This window comes from Spea bombifrons, chromosome 8 (assembly GCF_027358695.1).
Source record: "Spea bombifrons isolate aSpeBom1 chromosome 8, aSpeBom1.2.pri, whole genome shotgun sequence".
NCBI classification, from domain to species: Eukaryota; Metazoa; Chordata; class Amphibia; order Anura; family Pelobatidae; genus Spea; species Spea bombifrons.
Window position 1 is genome coordinate 20585715 of NC_071094.1, and position 19697 is coordinate 20605411.

At 43.7% G+C, this 19697-nt stretch overlaps 1 long non-coding RNA gene across 1 annotated transcript in view; it reads left to right on the forward strand.

Moving 5' to 3' along the window:
- LOC128503581 (uncharacterized) overlaps positions 1-18915 on the forward strand; it is a 232220-nt gene extending 213305 nt beyond the window's left edge. Inside the window, exon 3 of the long non-coding RNA XR_008355263.1 lies at positions 18904-18915. This is a non-coding gene — a long non-coding RNA (uncharacterized LOC128503581). The remainder of the gene's footprint in view (positions 1-18903) is intronic.
- Positions 18916-19697: the final 782 nt, after the last annotated feature.

Here is a 19697-nt window from a genome sequence, read left to right on the forward strand (position 1 = left end):
CAATTTACGTACACTCAGTTCTGGCAAGTATATTTTCATGTGTTTCAGGTTTTTTTCCAAGCGTTTTAATTTTATTTTGATAGTACTTTTAAATTGTCAATATATTTTTATTGTATGCTGGTTAAACTATTGTTTTCATTTGTAAATATCCCTGTGAGCACACACTCACTGGCTTAGGGAGTAGTAGGCATGAGTGAATACCATCTGTCCCCAAAAGGCTAACCATTATTTTACCTCCTCTCCCAGTGGGTAAGGTATGGGAGTGAAAAAGAGAAAAATCTGTGCTCTATGCCTCCACATAGGGTTTTCGTAAGATATTTACCCTATCTTATAACACAGGGGTGGTAGAGCATAGGTTAATTATGTGCCCTCCACCATATGCCCTGGAAGACAGCAAGTTATGAGCTACATGGAGGTAAGGAAGAAGGGAGCACTTGCAGCTCTCAATTATGTTGTTGTGTTAATTCATTTATTTTTACTTAAACATTTTCTTGCTTTTTATGTGTTGGGACATTTTGGGAATGTCAGTGGAGAGCATTCAGGTTGGAAAGCAACTCACATTGAAGTAGACTTGCAGGTACCAAGACACAGGCAATTTCAGAAGTCCAGCTTTTCATTGGTAGCTGACTTGAGGTGTATTCTGTATTATGGGATAAAACACTTATGAACTAAAAAAAAAGCCAAAATAATAACATTTTATAATACTATTAAAATATACATCACCTTTGTATTGAATATATATATATTTGTGAACATACTCAAAAGATATAAAAAGGTTAAAAAAATAAACAAAAGTACAAAAAACTCACACCAAGGGCAATAACACAAGCACATTTTTGTCTTTTTTTTTTAAAAAAAAATTTGTTTATTGGCATTTGGATAATAAGCAGATGAACAAACACATCAATGACGCAACATAATAGTAGGGCAAAAGCACACATTGTCAAATCAAAATTAAGTACACACATTATGTCCCATTGTGGGGGGGGAGGACAAGACTAGGGAGCAAAAAAAAAAAAAAACGGCCCTGGAGAATCATCTTAAAGATATGCCAACGGTAACACCTCGACAGTGTTAGAGAATGCAGCTATCCAGGGACCCCATATAGCTTCGAAATTTAGGCATGTCGTCACGTAATGTAGCCGTGATTTTTCCCATATTGATAAGGTTTGAAAATTCTTCCTGTAAGGCCTCCTGCCAACGAGATCTGTACGTTGGGGGACCACGACATTTAGTAGCAAGAAACTGAGCAGAGATGGACCTCCTACTGCGCTTTCGGGATCCTCCTCTCGAAAAGTGTTAACGTCGAGATGTCCTCATCCTTCAACTGAGAATTGACAAAGTGTCTGATCTGGAGGTACCTATAGTTTTCATTGTTGGGTATTTGTTTGTGTGTCTGTAGGTCCATGAATGAGGGCACCCTGCCCTTTTGAACAAGTGCTCCCAACTGACTTAGGCCTGCTTCAATCCACCAGCCAAATCTTCTTGGGTCATCTCCCTCTGGGAACAACGGATTGTATAGTATGGGGGTCATCTGAGAAGTCTTTCCCATGAACGAGAGATTATATGTAGAGCATTTCCATTGAGAGAAAAGGGTCTGCATGGAGGACATTATGATTTGACCAGGTAGTCCGTTATGATTCAGCCAGAGCACCAATTGACATTGTTCATGGGATATAAAGCTTCATTCAATGTCCACCCAGGGCAATGTACCTCTAGGAAAGGACCAAGCTTCTAGTTGTGCAATCCTGGCTGACAGGTAGTACAAGTGTAGATTCGGAGTCACCAGGCCACCTTTCTCTTTGGGTAAGTACATCGTCGTTCTACTGATCCTTGCCCGTTTATTACCCCATATGAACTGAAAGATACAATTCTGCAAAAAGTCAATATCATGCGACTTAATAGGAATCGGTAAAGTGCGGAACAGGTATAGAAGGCGCTATAGTGTGTTCATCTTTACCGCATATATACGGCCCAACAAGGATATGGGATAGCGAGACCATTGTTGTAATTCCCGACGTAGTATGGCCAGTAGTGGCAGATAATTCGAGATGTACAGCGGTTTGGGATCGTTAGTAAGGTTGATGCCCAGATATTTGAGGCATGTATCCCGCCAAGTAAATAGGAAGCTTGTAGCAATGGATTCTTTCGTCAGGGCACCCAGGTTAACATCTAATGCCTCACACTTGGAGTTATTGACCTTGTAGCCAGACAACTGCCAAAATTCTTGGAGAGTGGCATAGAGATTCGGAAGGGAGATTAGGGGTCTGGTAATGGTAAGCAATATATCATCCGCAAAGAGACTCAGTTTATATTGGTGGTTGTGGACATTGATGCCAGTTATGTCCGGGTGTGCTCTTATTGCCGCAGCCAGAGGTTCAAAGCGGACAGCAGGGGGGAAAGCGGGCAACTTTTTCTCGTGCCATTGCATATTAGGAACTGTTGTGATTCACGTCCCATCACCTCCACTGAATAGAGGGAACGATAAAACGTCGCAAATTGTTTGGCGATGTCTTCAGGGGACACCCAGGAGGGTGCGTTGTCATCTATTATTTTAGATATGTTTTGCATTTTTCTCTGGGTACGTAGTTTCCGGGCGAGCATAGCATCAGGCTTGTTAGCCAATTCGAAGAATTTTTTTTGGGTGAGGGTCACAGAGTGTAACACTTCATTGCTCAGTAATAGGTTCAGTTCACCTCTAGTCTGTATTATTTCGTGTAGCGTCTTGGGATCCAAGGTATGTTTGTGTGATGTTTCCGAGAGGGTCAGTTTGGCCGTAAGAGAGTCAATATTTTTTGTCGAAGTTTCTTGCATCTACATGCTATCTTAATGAAAGATCCTCGTATAAAGGCTTTTAACCAGACCAGGTGTGGATCAACATTGGGGGCTTCATTGAAGCTAAAAAAGTCTGTAGTGTCCTTGTCAAGTTCAGCTACTACCAAAGGGTCTGTTAGCAGAAATTTGTCCAACCTCCAGTGTCTGATGCCAGGTGCCCAGTCCGATGGGTGGAGCATACATTCCACAGGTCCACGATCGGACCAGGAGGTCTGGTGTATTTTCGTCGACCGAGCAGTGGGGGCCAAATGTTGGCTGATAAGGATATAGTCAATCCGTGAATAAGACTTGTGGGGGTGCGAAAAGAAAGAGTAGTCGTGTGTTTTAGGATGGTGAAGTCTCCAGATGTCGACCAAGGCTGCTGTCTTCGCAAAGTCCCGAAAAGGCTTAGAATTCTGGGGAAGATGTCCCCTCGCAGTGGTGCCCTTCCTATCCTTCCTAGTCCCAGAGTGTGTTGAAACTGCCCACAATGATCAGTTGATTACGGTATGGTAGTAGAATATCGGTAAGGTGCGTGTAGAATTGTTCCGACTTAGGGGAAGAAGCATATACATTGAGAATTATAACGGGCTTGGATTGTAAGGTCCACGACAGAAGTAGGTATCTACCCCATTTGTCATGTTTGATGGAGGCGAGGTGGAATCCTATGGAATTCCTTATAAAGATGCTGACTCCATTTTTCTTCTGGGTTGGGTGTGTGGCGTGGTAGTGTTCTCTGAATGATTTACTCCAGAAGGTAGGTAGAGAGGGTCGCCGAAGGTGGGTTTCTTGCAGCAATATGATATCACCATGGAGCTTCTGGTAGCATCTCATAGCTTGTCGACGGTTACTCGAAGTGTTAAGGCCTTTCACATTGTGTGAAATTACTTTAAGATCGTCAGACGTCGGGGTATGTCATACAAAAGTAGCAATCATCCAACAGTGCTGGGACCTCCCCCCCCCCAAAAAAAGGGTGGTGGTGGGGGGTAAGGTGAACACAAAAGGAACAGAACAGCATAACATGATGTAGCCACACAGTGATATTAGCATACAATGTATTGCTGCAGGAGTTCTGAAAGCGCACATTTCAGAACCGGTGACCCGGTAGGACTACAGCCCTGCATATGGACAGAAGAACCCATGACCTGACACCAGAGGACTCAGTCAGCAGGCTGTAGAATGACCATTGCTGGTCTAAAGGGGGAACTAGACTGCAGCTCCCCAAACTTGAACTACCAGCCTTGGTGAATTTTGATCTGCCAAGCAGGGGCGTACCTAGAGTATTTGGCACCTGGGGCGGATCCTGTATGTGGCACCCCCCCCACATACACTTTAAAAACTGCATAGCTTCTACCGTTATATACCGGCGCAGACACTGAAGGTGGTACAGCATTACTGTTATTATATACTGAGGTAGACATTGACGGTGGTACAGCATAACACCTATCACTATATACAGTGGTACAGCGTAATCCCTATCACTATACATTGAGCCAGACATTGGTAATAGTGCAGCATAACTCCTATCAGTATATACTAAGCCAAACATTGATGTGGTGTAGGGCTACCACTTCATTGTCTGGCTTAGGGATGCCCCGAAACGAATTCTGGACTGAAACCGAAAATGCATAATTTACCTGGCCGAAACCGAATATGACCCCCCCACACCATAAAAAAAATCTAACACTTTTATTTAAAGTAAGTAACACACCAAAATAGGACAAAACAATTAAATATATATATGTAACCAAAGAAAAAATGGGCACTCACAGGTCTTTGCAGTAGTTTATTTCAATCAGCACGGCCAATGTTTCGGACCACCTCCGGTCCTTTCTCAAGGCAAAGACCCGTGAGTGCCCATTTTTTCTTTGGTAACATATATCTGCCTATTTTTGGAGCACCCGGGCAAATAAAAGCCTGTGTATATTAACAATATTTCTGAGTGTGCAGCCGCTCCCTTTGGTTTATATATATATATATATATATATATATATATATATATAATTGTTAACAGCAATCACATTCTTATCATGCCCAGGCATACCCAGATTCCAGACCTGGCATGATAGGAGTATGATTTCCCTATCTACCCCTTCTCACTCCCTTCTGCCCTATCTACCCCCTATCCCCAATCTCACCCATTCTCCCTATCTACCCCCTCCTAACTATCTACCCTCTCCCTCTTTGAAGTTCACTTACCTTTCAGGAGTCCTGCAGTGGGGGTGCAAGGCCTCTGCCTCCCAGCTCTGCCACTGTATGGAACAATGTAGAGTGATGGGAGTTATGATGTACTTTAGAGCATAATTATATAATGAAAAATTCATTGGAAATGGTACAGCATAACACCCATCACTCTCACACACTTACCAATCCACACATATACCAATACCAATCCACACGTATACCAATCCACACACATACCAATCCACACGTACACCAATACACACGCACACCAATCCACACGTACACCAATCCACACGTATATCAATCCACACGTACACCAATCCACACGTACACCAATCCACACGCATACCAATCCACACGCATACCAATCCACACGCATACCAATCCACACGCATACATCAATCCACACATATATCAATCCACAGACATACCAATCCACACATATACCAATCCACACACATACCCATCCACACATATACTAATCCACACATATACCCATCCACACATATACCAATCCACATATATACCAATCCACACATATACCAATCCACACATATTCCAATCCACACATATTCCAATCCACACATATATACCAATCCACACATATACCCATCCACACATATACACCAATCCACACATATATACCAATCCACACATATATACCAATCCACACATATATACCAATCCACACATATATACCAATCCACACATATATACTAATCCACACACATACCAATCCACTCTCACTTAATGCTTTCCTACCTTTCCTTTCTTCTTTCTGCTTCTTTTCCTCTTCTTCGCTCCTCTTCTGTCTTCTTCCGGGTCAGAGGGCACGAACAGCGGTGGGCGCGGCTTCAGTGCTGTGCGCCGGGATCTGACAACAAACCCCGGCACACAGCAGCTGTTGCCGCGCGGATCGAAAGGGAGCGGTATCGGAGGTCTTTAACAGACCTCCGGCTCCCTTGAGTGATCACTCAAGGGAGCCGGAGGTCTGTTAAAGACCTCCGATACCGCTCCCTTGCGAGCCTGCTCCTCCAGCGGCGGACATTACTGTCCGTCTCTGGAGGGGTGCCGGGTGCAAGCAAATTGGCACCCCCCTGATGAGGGGCACCCGGTGCGGACCGCCCCCCCCGCCCCCCGCTAGGTACGCTACTGCTGCCAAGCCCCACCAGGACGTCGCGACCCGCACATCAAACAACAGAGATTGATGCAGAGAAACTAACAACAATATAGAGGTCTTTAAGTGGTAAATTCTCAAACAGAGGAAAAGTCATGTTTGTCTTTTTTTGTTAATGTGAGTCACAAACTTCAAAATATAAGTCATTTAGCATGTTTACACAAGAGACACAGAATCAGATTATTATGATTATATATCTCTCAAATGTTAGTTAAATGAAAGAGCAAATATATTAGGTATGATTATCTGAAGTCTACTGGATAACACAATACCCTGTGTGTGTCATAGGACAATCACAACATGCTACCTCTATACATCAAAGTATTTTGTTTTCTTCCTTAAATGTTTTCATGTTTCAGACATATGAAGAAATCACAAAAAAATTATCTCCATTGTCTCCTGAACACATAGGTACCACATGTGTGTTGTATGTATGAGTTACACAACCGTGAATCATTAGTGCATAAAGTAATAGTAAGCTGAAACATTTGCACAGCTAAATAAAAAATGCTGTGAAATCTTGATTTCGGGGGGAAAACCACTTACTGTTCTAGGTGAATGATTTTTTGGTGTCTCTACATCAGTCTAATGCCATAATCTATGTTGGAGACTTGGAGCACTTTTTTTTCAAATATCAATGATGGAATGTGTTGTTTTCTAAAAGTCTAAAAATTTAATGGTGGAGCCTGGTACCACCACCTTATAAAAAAAATAATTGAATGTAGTAAATTGAACAAGGCAAATCAAAATCTGTCTTGAATTCTTTGTCTTAACCGTAAGTAGAAACACACATACACATTTATTGTACACACACGCATTCCAGCTTACGCATGCTTTCACACTTGCACTAACATACACACTTATACATGTGCACTCATACTGATAAATACACTCCCTCTAACACTTACACACTCATGCAAATACACTTACACAAACACATTTATGGTAAAATACACACTCCAACAGATTTACTTATACACTCTAACATACATACATTCTTACTCCCTAGTTCTCTTATCATATCTCTTTCCCTCCTTGCCTGTCTCCCTCCCTATCCTTATTCCCTTACTGTTAGGAATAGTATTTAGCCAAACCTTGGGTCCCATGCCAGTAGACATTGCCTTCCTTGAGGCATCAAAAGCTCAAACAACTGGCAGGGTTCCTCTGTTAAGTACTGCATGTGGGCACACAATACCTGCTACCTGGCATGTGTTTCTGCTCCACATAACCTTCATTCCATTTTATTGGGTTCATGCTTATCGACCTTGGCTTTTGACCATGTATTTTACTGTCCAGTCTCTCCAGCTTCTGACATTTTGAGATACTGGGTACTGACTCTGATTTGTCTGAGACCATGTTTTTTTCCATCTTGTGCCTCTGGCTGCTGTCCTTGGTTTCTGTGACCATGTGTATTATCAACCAAACTTCTCAACATACCTCTTCCACTCAAGAAGCCTAATCAATCTGCCAGACAAAGGTTTGCTTACTGTGAGGGGAATAGTCTGTTACACTCCCTCACTGTAGCTACCTCAGTGTCAAGGACTACCTGCAAGTGTTTACACTTCCCTTTCCACGAACTAGATAAACTGAGCCACAACAGTACAACTGAGCCACTATGGAACTTTGGCAAGGCAGGAGGCCAGTGAAAGGATTTATCACTGAATTCAAATGCCTAGCTATGGAGATGACCTGGAATTAACCAGCTCTTGACCAGTTTCACTTGGACCTGTCAGAAGGATTAAAAGATGAACTTGCTCGTATTAAAACATAGAAAGTGACGGCAGATAACCAGTAGGCCCATCCAGTCTGCCCAACCTCCGAGTACTTTCCTTTAGTACCTGCCCTTATCCTATATCTAGCTTGGCATTATGCCTGTCCCATGCTTGCTCTAATGCCTGTATTAACATCTACCACTTCTGAGGGGGGCGTGGTTTGCTCGAAGCCAAGATGGCTGCTTAAGTCCTAGCTCTGTGACACCTGGCCGTTAATTTGCTTCGGTTTTACGCTTTACATCCACCATGGGCAAGCAAAACAAAGCCCAAGCTACCACTAAAGCGTCACTCACCTCTGTTCGCTCCTACTTTCCTGCCGCTTCTGATCGGGATTCGAGGGGCTCCTTTCAGGGGCCGCCATCTTCTTCTCCAAGCGCAGCGAGCGATGCTGCGGGGGAGTCGGCGCTGGATGAGAGACCGTCCCGTCCAGGCTTCGGGAGCAGTGCTTGGCACGCAAAGCTGCCTACGAAAGATGATATCACGGCAATTATAGACCGCGCTGACTGACGAATTATTTCGGCGCTGACTGTCAGTTTCTATCGTTGGTCCTCTCTTCTCTACCATGGACTCTCGTCGCTTTGCACCGTGTCGGTGGTAAGAATGTCCTAGACTTTTATTATTTCCAATGTGCCTGATCGTATGGGCCTGATTCGCTGATGTTATCACTCTCTTTATTTTAATATTTTAGCAGCGGTCTATGGTTCTGTTTTTGTGATTGTCATGGTGTAGGGGGTCTCGGTTTTATACATTTGACTCTGCTTACACATTGCCATGCTTACCTCCCTGAGTTTACTGACAGCTCCACCACTGTTTGGCTTCCATTGTGTTTGCGCTATGTGGATGTTCTCTCATTAGGCCAGGTGTAGGGCTTGGCTCGTTGTTTGATATCCGATTCATTCTGTTCATTCTGATTACCTGTTACACCGCCCCAGAGTCGACTTACTTCACTTCTACGGGAGTGGACGTATGGTTAACCGACCCTTTATGGGTCCTTGGGCTCATTACTCGATGCCAATGCATCTTGGGTCCTCAGTTTTGCCCTGCTGGGTTATCTGGGACTTGTGTTGTTCCTGTTTCTATATTTTTCTTGGTTTTGTTTATGTTTTTGTTTTTATTTCACTGTTCACTCGGATTGCCCAGATGCTATACTTTATCGCCAGTCTCCGACTCCACCTGTCCAACGATGGCCCCTGGTAATATCAAAATCACCTCCCTGAATGTTCGGGGGTTAAATAAACCACAACAGCAATCTAAATTGTTGCATGTCTTACATTCTAGTAAAACCCACATAGCATTCTTACAGGAGACACATTTCCGTATGTCGCAGGAGTTTCGGATCACCAACAAGAAGTTTGTCCACTGCTTCTTCTCTAGTTTCCCTGATTCCAAGACTAAAGGAGTCGCCATCCTCCTTCACAACCCTCTCAGGGATACTTCATCCCGCTCCTCCCATCTTTCTCCAACATTAACAAGGTTAAAAAGTCTCTCCATTTCAACCAACTGGTAGATGTTTGGCGGGCACACCACCCTAATGTCAATGACTATACGTATTATTCGTCCGTACACGATAGATATACTAGAATCAATGCCCTGTTTCTTTCCCATCACCATCTTCTTCACCTCCATTCTACTAGTATAGGTGTACAAACGTTAAGCGACCATGCACCAGTACATCTTATCCTCCAGCTGACACCCTCCTCACCTCAACCCTGGTGTTGGACATTAAATGATAACCTACTGAGTGACCCCTCACATCTAACGGATATGTCCCAAAACATTCATAATTATTTTCAGGAAAACACTACGGATGATCTGCCCTTCCCAACTATATGGGAGGCCCATAAGGCGGTCCTTAGGGGTCACTTTATCAAAAAACGAAAGCTCGCGGACATTAAATTGCTATTACAACAAATTTTTTAGTTGGAACAAGCTCATAAAGCCACCCTCACCCCTGATCTCATCCCCCAATTGCGGGCCTTTCAGGACCAGTTGGCCACCTTGATTGATACGGATATTAAGCGTACGTTTTCTTTCACTAGAAAACTTTTTTATGAATTCGGCGATAAGCCAGGTAAGCTCTTGGCGAGAGCGCTTAGGGTGCGGAAAACGTCCTCTTACATTGCTAAAATTTGAGAACCCTCGGGCTCTTTATGTCATGAATCCCACGGTATCACTAAGTGTTTTCTCTCCTATTACGAATCCCTCTATAATTTGCCTTCACTGCCCTATGTGGACCCTTCCTTTTCGGATCGGGTGAACTCTTACCTAGCTAAATACTCCAACGTACGCCTAGATGATGCGGCTAGAGATGTCCTGAATGCCCCAGTGACATGTGATGAGCTTAAAGCAGCACTTAAAGCTACCCCGCAGGGTAAGTGCCCCTCCAGCTTTCATATTTAGGGGGGGCACATGGGGGGCCAGGGACCAAAGTAGGGGGGCCAATTATAAAACAGTACATATACACACATATATATATATATATATATATATATATATATATATATATATACATATATACACACACACACACACGTTAGACGTGCATTTTTAACTACATAATGTGCACTTATCACTTTGAAGTAAAGACCGTGATTGAAATATGATTTCAAAATAACAGCTAAAGTGACAGTTATTTTTCATTCTTTAATATTAGCCCCTGCTGACAATATATATAAATATTAGACCCTGCTTCTGATATATATTAATATTAACCCCTGCTGTGGATATATATTAATATTAGCCCCTGCTGCGGATACATACTTATATTATACCCTGCTGCCGATATACATAAAAATTATACCCTGCTGCCAACATATATTAATATTAGCCCCTACTGCTGATATATATTATTAGTCCCTGCAGCCAATATATATAAATATTAGCCCCTGCAACCAATATTTATTGATAATAGGCCCTGCAGCCAATATGAATATAAATACTAGACCCTGCTGCCAATATATATATATATATATATATATATATATATATATATATATATATATATATATATATATATATAAATAAATATTAGCCCCGGCTTCCGATATATATTAATATTAGCCCCTGCAGCAAATATATATTAATATTAGACCCTGCTGCCAAAACATATATAGATATTTACCCTGCTGCCAATATATTTTATAGTGAAAATATTGGACCCTACCCAAGCATTTTCTTGGGCCCCGCTCAACGCTCCCTAGCATCCCTAAAAATCTGGGGGGGATAGCATTTTTACTGGTAGGGTATACCTGACCATTTCACCAACAGGGACTTTTATGACATTGCATTATAAATACATAGAGATTAATATGTAGTTGGTCCCCCTTTGCAGCAATAACGGCTTCCACTCTTCTGGGAACGATTTCCACAAGATTTTGGAGAGTTTCTGTGGGGAATTTTTGCAACCATGCCTTTATGGACCTTGTTTTGTACACTGGGGCACAGTCATGATGGAATAGAAAAGGACCCTCCCCAAAACTGTTCCCACAAAGTTAGAAGCATAGTGTTGTCCAAAATGTCTTGGTTTATCACCTTCAGCTCATAAAACGTTCTACTAGATGAATGGGAGAAAATTCCCACAGAAACAGAAAAATCTTACAACCACAGATGGACCCCGCTGGACACGGCCACAGAGACTACTATGATGTATTGAAGGATCCATCTAAGACTCCTAACACGTCATGCACACAGGAACATATCCACACACTTAGACACTTGAATAACATACATACACATGCACACACTAACAAACACACACACACACAATAATACACCCCAAAACAATCCCACCCTAATATACCTAGACACATGCCCACTATAACACACCTGGAAACAGACTAACATACCCATAAAAACAGATGTGCACAATAACATACCCACAAACATACGCTATCACACCCAGACACACATTCAAACACATCATTCACTTACTCTGCCTACCCGTAGATTTAACACGTGGCGCTTTGTATTAGTGATGCCCTAGATCAAGTAGCACCCCGCAATATTCTCTTGTGTCCAAATGCTACATACAGTGACACACACACTCATTTTAACCAGAAATAGGCCTGGATTTAACCCTAGGTGCCCCTGAGTTATACATGTGTTACAGGGAATCATTGTCTTCCCTTTAAGTACGACATGACTGCTCATACACACACATATGCACTGCTCTTACGCATGCCTGCCCACAAAAACACATATATACGCTGCAATTGCCTGCACATACACACTTGCCAGTACTCACACATATGCACTACCCTTATACACGCCTGCCCAAACATACATAAACTGCTCACACACACATGCCTCCCCATAAATATACACTGCCCTTGCACATACTTACACAGACGTATACACTATAAGACAAATACACTCCTTATATACACACACACATATACACTGCCCATACAGACAGACACATATACACTGCCCATACACACATATGCACATACAGTGCCCATATATGCGCGTGCCCATACATGCACATATACACACCTGCCCTATACACACACATATGCCTGCCCAAGTGCCCATACACATTCATAAACATTGCCCGAATACATGCCTCACCATTTGTATATGCACACACACATATCTACCATCAGACCCCCCTTCGTTTTGCACATCAGACCCCCCCTCGTTTTGCACATCAGACCCCCCCTCGTTTTGCACATCAGACCCCCCCCTCGTTTTGCACATCAGACCCCCCCCCTCGTTTTGCACATCAGACCCCCCCTCGTTTTGCACATCAGACCCCCCCTCGTTTTGCACATCAGACCCCCCCCTCGTTTTGCACATCAGACCCCCCCCCTCGTTTTGCACATCAGACCCCCCCTCGTTTTCCACTTCAAACCCCCCCCTCGTTCTTCACATCTCTTACCTTTCTCTTCTTCCTTTCTGCTTTCTCTTCTTCCTTTCTGCTTTCTCTTCTTCCTTTCTGCTTTCTCTTCTTCCTTTCTGCTTTCTCTTCCTCCTTTCCTTCTGGTTTGCCGCTCACTCTGTTTATGCTGAGCGCCGGGGCTGGGATATAAACGTCATATCCCATCGCCCGGCGCTCAGTGACAGAGAGCACACGGATCTCCCCAACCAGTCCTGCACGCTGCAGCTGCTGATCGGGCAGCACCACTTACAGCCCTGGGGGGGATTTCTCTATTATCGGTCCCCCCCTTCGGTTTTACAGCAGCTCAATGTGCCGGCACACCGGGAAATGTCCCGGTTTCCCGGCGGTGAGCCGGGTCAATTGGGGGGGCACACTGGGGGGCACAGCATAATGTAGGGGGGGCCATGGCCCCCTCTGGCCCCCCCCTGCCGACGCCACTGACCTTCCGAGGCTTCTCTAATTATTTGATCAACATCCAGAAATCAGAGATCCTGGGGGTCAATATCCCTGCTGACCTCAAATCAGCATTACTTAACGTTTTTCTTATGAAATGGCAGGATCAATCGATCCGCTATTTAGGCATCAATATAGCGGCTGATATTTCCTTAACAACTCGCTTAAACTACGATACCTTGTTAATGTTGGTTACTTCCGACTTGCGTAGGTGGGCAGTGCCACATATCTCCTGGTTCGGGCGCATCGGGGTGCTTAAGATGAATGTCCTCCCTAGGTTTTTGTACATTTTCCAAAGTCTTCCCATTTTCCATCCTCGGGCTTATTTTAGGGCATGCCATAGGGTATTCCGGAGATATGTCTGCGGGGACAGGGCACCACGTCTAGCTTTTGCCCACCTGGTTCGGTCTAAATCCACCGGTGGTCTGGGCCTGCCAAACCTGGAGTGGTACTGGACGGCCTCTCACCTACGTAGGGTGGTTAAGTGGTCTCTGGCTGTCCCGAAATTATGGCTTTCTCTTGAAGGTTCCTTTTTTACCTCTCATATTTCTGCGGTGCCTTGGTTGCCTGATCGTCATAGGTCATTATCGCTTAGATCTCACCCTACGGTTTCAGCAACGTTACGGGTCTGGTGGAAAGTCTTATCACAACGCTTGTTGACCACCGAACCCAGTCCACTTTTGCCCCTTACCCACAACCCAGACCTTGACTGCAACATCACGACTGGCCTATCCCGGTATCTTACTCCTAGACACGTCCGACATCTTCGAGTGTATCATGTTCTAAAAGGAGATGCCATTCGATCGCTTGCAGAACTCTCGGGCCGTTTCCCGTTTCCCGCAATTTTTGTGTATTACCAGCTTAAACATTTTCTAGCAACATTGTTGCCTTCTTCCCAGTTATCCAGAGATTTACTGAATTTTGAACGTTTGTACGTGGCTGGTGGGGAACCTTCGCATCTTCTCTCTGCTATCTACTCTCTTTTATTAGATGCGCACAGCTCTTCTACACCGTTCTTCATGAGTTTATGGGAAAGGAATTTACATTTTGACACTTTGAGACTGCTGAATGGTTACACACGTTGCAACTCACGCACAAAGGGGCTATGTCGAGCAAAATCCAGGAGAACGCATATAAGCTCCTCGCCAGGTGGTACAGGGTGCCTCTCGACTTACATCACTATCTCCCCCAAGTCTCATCATTGTGTTGGCATTGCGGTTGGGGGGATGGGACGTATATTCACCTATGGTGGGTATGTGTGGAGGTGCAATCATTTTGGAGGGTGGTTGTGGAGGTAATAAGAGAGATTGGGGACCCCGATTTCTCCGCTTCGCCAGAGACGCTGTTGTTACTTTATCCCCCCTCCTCTGTGGCTGCCTTGAAGAAATCTCTGACCTTGCACTTAATTCAGGCGGCCAAGGCAATCCTCCCTAGGTACTGGAGGTCGCGTGGTCCGCCACCTATCGGTGCCTGGATTGCTAAAGTAAATTTTATTGCCCATATGGAGGATTTGGTTGCTACTTCTCGGGGTAGGGAGTATAAAAATGACATTAAATGGTTACCGTGGACAGCCTTTGTGTCCTCCAGTTGCCTCACTGACTTATGCTGTACGGACATTGTGGGAGTCAGTTGAGGATGTTCACAACATCTTCGTCCTCGATACTTCCTGCTATTTCCGCTACGCTATGGTACTATGTATTTTATTTTAGGTGTGTCTCTTGAACCTCATGTGTGTCTTGACTCTTCAGGTGGTGCACTTAGGGCAATTTCTTGTGTGTGTTCTTTTGTTTCATTTTACTTTGTCATTTCTCTGCCCGTGCATGTACTTTTGGCAACTAATGTATCCGACGCTCGGAGTCGCTTTGTTCATCGGGTGTTATGTTGTTTCCATATTAATGTAAATGTGCTTTATCAAGTCTCCTTCCATATTCCTGTGCCTTTGGGTACTTTTGGATTGTATCATGATATGTGTTGACCCTGAAACTCTGTGTTGCGCCTGATTGTACCTCAATGCTGCTGTATTGCTATACCGATGTTACGATGTCACACTTGCACTGTACATCTGTGTTTATGACTTTTATTTTTCAATAAAGAGATTTAAAAGTTTTAATAAAAAACAAAAAACCTCTACCACTTCTGCTGGAAGGCTATTCCATGCATCCACTACCCTTTCCGTAAAGTAATATTTTCTGATGTTACCATTAAACCTTTGCCCCTCTAGCTTATGACTATGTTCTCTTGTTGTGGTATTATTTCTCATTTTAAATATACTCTCTTCCTTTATCTTGTTGATTCCCTTTAAGTATTTAAATGTTTCTATCATATCCCCCCTGTCACGTCTTTCTTCCAGGCTATATAGGTTAAGATCCTTTAACCTGTCCTGGTAAGGTTTATCTTGTAATCCATAAACCATCTGAGTAGCCCTTCTCTGAACTTTCTCCAACATATCTATAACCTTCTGGAGATACGGTCTCCAGTACTGTACACAATACTCCAAGCGAGGTCTCACCAGCGATCTGTACAACAGCATGAGCACTTCCCTCTTTCTATTGCTAAAACCTCTCGCTATACAACCAAGAATTCTGCTAGCATTAGCTGCTGCTCTACTGCATTGCCTGCCTACCTTTAAATCCTCAGAAATAATTACCCCTAAATCCATTTCCTCACACGTTTATACCCTAGATGCATTACTTTGCATTTATCCATATTAAATGTCAGTTGCCACCACTCTGACCATTTTTCCAGTTTACGTAAATCATTTGCCATTTGGCTTCTTCCTCCAGGAACATCAACCCTGTTGCAAATTTTTGTGTCGTCAGCAAATAGACATACCTTTCCATCAAGACCATCTGCAATATCACTAATAAAAATATTAAAGAGAATGGGTCCAAGTACAGATCCCTGAGGTATCCCACTGGTTACAAGACCTTGTTCTGAATATACGCCATTGACTACAACCCGCTGTTGTCTGTCACTCAGCCACTCCTTAAGCCATTCAACAACATTGGGATCTAAACTCAGAGATTGCAATTTATTAAGTCTTCTATGTGGCACAGTGTCAAAGGCCTTACTGAAATCCAGATACGCAATGTCTACTGCACCATCTTGATCAATTACTTTAGTCACCCAATCAAAAAAATCCATAAGATTTGTTTGGCATGATCTTCCTAAGGAAAAACCATGTTGTTTTTGATCTTGAAACCCATGTAACTTAAATTGTTCAACAATCCTTTCCATTATTGGTGTTCCCGATTCCCTAGAAGCATTATTGACCTCTCTGTTTCTGTGGTTCCTACTTCTGAAGAACCTATGCAGATAGCAGACTCTGCAGGAGATGGTGCACACCCTTGCAAAATAACAGAGCGACAGGATGGAGGAATCACTTGAGCAGTGAGAGCGTGCACAGGGGCAAAACAGGTACACAGTACAGACATCTAATATCCAGAGGCACAGTCAAACGTAATGCAGAGGTCAGGAAGCCTGCAGACAGGGTTCATAAAAAGTGCAGCAAAGCAGAGGTCAAAGTCCAGGCAATCAGGCATAGAATTATAGCACATCCAGCAACAAAAACACACAACCAGATATTAGGCTGGTGGTGAGGCTGACCTTTAAAGCCTGTTCACAAGGCCAGGTTAGGGAGGCAGGGTTCAGTCCATAACAGAACTAGGTGACAACACAGCAGTAAGTTCAATTCCAGCCAGGCCTCTTAAAGGGGCGGCCATACCTTGCGGTCTGTAGGACTCTGGGTGACATCAGACACTATGTCCAGGAGAACCGGAACGTCGTTATCCACAAAATCTTTGTCTATATTTTTGCAACTCCCATTATGATATATTACACTGTGTAATGATTTATTTAACAAACATAAGGCCAAAATGGAGAAGCCATTTATGAAAAACTTAACTACACCCTTACTGCTTCCATATGAATTAAGATGCTAAGTAGCTGACAGGTGCTGCTAATCAAATGCCCTTGATTAATTGATCACCAGCAAGTGTGAGAACCTCTATAAACCCAATCCCAAGGAGGAAAGACATCAGCAATGAACTTTGAAAAGCAACGGTTGCAGCCCAGCAAATCGGGAAGGGTTATAAGGCAATTTCCAAACATTTAAAGTCCATCATTCCACAGTGAAAGAGATTATTAAAAAGTAGAAAATATTCCAGACAGTTGCCAATCTTCCTAGGAGTGGGCACATTCTCCCCCAGGTCAGACCATATAATGCCCAGAGAAATTGCAAAAAAAAGAAAGCTGAATGGATGGTTGCTCAGGGAGCTCTCTTCAACAAGGTGGCTTAAGAAGCATAATACCCTGCAATTTTCAAAAGATTTATACATGTCCTACCAGAGAAAGATGTCTGCCTCCCGTCCAAAGATATATCCTGGAGAAGCGAAGATGGCCTGTGTTCCCCTGCGAGACTTGTACAAGAGGTGGCAGATGAGTCAGAACTTTTGGATGGGGAACCCCCTTCTCCTCACAACCAGTGTAACAGGCAACTTACCTATTACTAAACACACAATGTGAAGACTCCTGAAAGAGCTACAAGACACCCTGAAGGGAGATTTTCGGAGTATGATGACAACAGAGATACAAGATGATGGAAGTGCACAACGATCTGGTGGACCACTACCACGACCTGACTTCTGAAGTGAGCACACAAAAAAATATGAGTTGGCATATAATGAGGACTCCTCCCAGATCAATAATGTGTGGATTCCGGGGGTTCCAGAAGACGTTCGGGAGGGAGGCTTTAATGGAGTTTGTGTGGGAATACTTCAGAGCCCTGATTGCAAACCCAAGATATACTCCTAGATAGAACATATTGTCTACCAAAAGCTAAAAGTACAAAAGAATTACTCCCCAGAGATGTTATTACGCGTAAACATTTTTACACTACAAAAGACTGCCAGGGTTTGTAAAGAGATCATAGAGAATTTGCAGATCTTTTAGTATATACTCACCAGAAAAGGCCAGAGTTCAAAGAGGTCACTAAGCTATCAGATCTATCAAAATGCAAAGACTGCCTCCAAGGGCCTGGCTCTTCTGCAAGGTTTGACCACGAAAATCAGTTCTTTTGAACCTCGGATCTCACCAATTCAGATCCCTCAGGAGTGGCATATGGTGGATCTTAAATTCAGTTAAGCTTTCAGATAGAAACATCAAGCATCAAAATGAATAACACTAACACATTATGACAGGCAGCCAAACTTTAAAACCTTGTCTATTAAAAGTCTCCAGAGTCCCTGTCTCAAAGAAGTGGCTTTTCACACCACAGGTATAAAGAAACAGACAGAGTATTACCGTATTTCCTCGATTATAAGACGAGGTTTTTTTCAGAGTAAATGCTCTGAAAAATACCCCTCGTCTTATAATCGAGGTCGTCTTCTAATCAGACCTCCGCTGGGGCCAGGCTGCTTACCGGTGCTTTGGTCGCGAGCAGCTTCTCTTCTACCAGCAGCAGAAGAACAGGAAGCTAGAAGAGTGTCACATAACTCTGCCTCCCCCTCCTTCCTCTGGGGGCGGGGCCAGAGAAGTTGCTCGCACAGCCGGGCCCCTGCAGAAGTCTTCGAGTGAGAGATCTGCAGTTCAGGTAAGGGGGGGGGAGTTGTGATTAATGTGTGAAGTATGTGTGATTAATGGAATGAATGAGTATTTAAATGTTTGTGAATGAGTGTGTGTGTGATAGCATGGATGTGTAAGGGGGTGGTGGTGGTAGCATGGCATAGGGAGGCTGTACTCACACTCCTAATCATCCCCAGGTTCCAGCATGTACTGGCTGCCTTGGCTTGATAGGAGTGTGATTGCTGTTAGCAGTTATATATATATAGATATAGATATATATATACCTCCAGAAATGCCTTTTAACCCCCTATATGCCACTCTGCCCCATGATATGCCTTTTAACCCCCTATATGCCACTCTGGCATATAGGGGGTTAAAAGGCATATCATGGGGCAGAGTGGCATATAGGAGGGTATAAGACATTTCTGGAGGCAGAGTGGCATATAGAGGGTTAAAAGGCACATCATGGGGCAGACTGGCAAATAGGGGGTATAAGGCATTTCTGGGGGCAGAGAGGCAACCCTGGGGGCAGATGTGCATAACTGGGGGGGCAGGTTGGCAAATAAAAGGAAATAAAAAAATATATATTTTTCTCAATCATAGCTTTTATTAAATCTGAATTTTTTTTTACATGAATTAATATTTACTAGTAAAACTTTTTTTTCCTATAGGGTAGTCTTATATTCAGGCTTTTTGTTTTTTCCTAAGCAACTGCTCGACGCCCCTCATTCTCCTCCACGAGCCCTCTACCCCCGTCCCGGTGCCGGCCGCAATGCCGGCACCAGCGAGCGGCTTTTAAACAGTGATGCGGAGGAGAGAGAGGGGTGCCTAGCAACCGCTTGGCGCCCCTCGTTCT